Below are 1,745 nucleotides of genomic sequence, written 5' to 3'. Positions count from 1 at the left end.
CATGGATCGGCATTGTCCGTGCCAATTTCGCAAATTTTCCCCTTATGACCTGCTTCAAATTCAGACTCCACATCTCGGTAAAAGAACATAGACCTGAATGCAGCAAACCAAATCAAAAGAGGGAAAAAGATAAAACAAAGGTAAAAAAGAGCAAAAGGGGGCAAAACTGAAAATAATCTTTACTTCATTATTGTAACGCCCATTGTATCCTCCAAAATATACAATTACATCTTCGCCATCATAGGAGCTTACAACCAAACTCAAGCCCTGCCATGTAAAACAATTTAATTATTTTTAGCACTAGAAAGATAATTCAAACGTCTGGATATCTTCCCTAACGACAACATGGAGTTAACAAGGATCAACACTCTTGTAAAATTTCATAGCACATGCAACCTTATTAAAATACATAGATAAAGTACCTGGCTAGCAATAGGAACACGCCCTTGAACAGAAGTTACCACTGACCAAGCCAGTGTAGACATATTAAATACAACCGTCTCTGAGACCCCTGCAAATAACATGTAATATACCTTGTAAATGGGATATAAAATAAGCGAAAACTACTCTTATACTACATGTGATAAATTTCTTTCCTATTCATCCTTCGATAACTGTGTCACATTTTTCTTTTCTTTTTTATTTTTATTTTTCAGGTGATGGAACCCACAAGTTTATCTCTATAACATGAAAAGGGATTTTGGTGAAATAGTAAGTGAAAAGCTATTAGGGAGCGAGTAGAGTGAAAAGGTTTGGAGGAAACTGGAGTAGATAAACCAAAAGTGACAAGGAGGGAATGATATATTTTAGTAAGAGACAATTTATATTTAGGGTTTTATAAGAGTTATGTTCTAGGAAAAGTGGTTGAGTAATGTTATAGAGATTCGTTTTGCGTGCCGTAGTTTTTTTTTTGTTTCAAAAAGTGTGGGTCCGAAAATTTTGTTGTGTCATGTTAAATGATAAATGCAAACTTCTTATATTTATAACCTATTTTCTCTTACAAACAATAAAAAAAAATGGTTTTAAAGAAAAAAAGGTTATAAGTACAATCTCCTTCTTTTAGTAAATATTTTGATCTTTAATATTTAAATAAAATAGGTAGTGGATGCTTGCAATGAAAAATGCCTATTGTAAAGAAACACTTTAACCCAAAATCTTAAGGTGTTTGATGAGAGCCTTTTTAATTATTTATATTATATTCTCTAACACACCCTCTTACGCAAGAGCGACTTGAAGCGTAGATATTGTACATGCCCAATTTTTTGTTTACCTTTTTGTGTCTTTATTTTAATTCTACCAGAAAGTGGGGGGCGGTGAGGATCGAACTCGTGACCTTGTGGTTACTTAAGCTCTGATACCATATAAAGAATCACTTCAACCCAAAACCTTAAGGAGTTGGATGAGGGTCTTTTTAATGATTTATATTATATTCTCTAACACCTATCACGCAAGTTGGAAGCTCATCAATTCTATTGTTTTTGGCTATATTTAGATCAATTATTTGCTCACCAGATTACTTTTTTTTATATTAAGTTAAAGTTTTCTTTTCTTTTTCTGGGTTTATATTCTTTTGTATTTTAATATATTTAAATTTTTTTTTATTCTTTTATTCTAAGTGTGCAGACATAAATAAAATTTTCTAGATCCGCTATTGAATGAAAGTGTGTGAAATCCATATTTTTTTCTCATATTCTCTACATATGGCCCCACACACTTTTATGTGTGTGTAGGAGATAAAATTATCT

The sequence above is a fragment of the Gastrolobium bilobum genome, unplaced genomic scaffold (assembly GCF_033153095.1).
Source record: "Gastrolobium bilobum isolate Gb01-03AN ecotype WA unplaced genomic scaffold, APGP_CSIRO_Gbil_v1 utg3288, whole genome shotgun sequence".
NCBI classification, from domain to species: Eukaryota; Viridiplantae; Streptophyta; class Magnoliopsida; order Fabales; family Fabaceae; genus Gastrolobium; species Gastrolobium bilobum.
The sequence above is the reverse complement of the archived record's forward strand: the minus strand, read 5'-3'. Positions refer to the sequence as shown.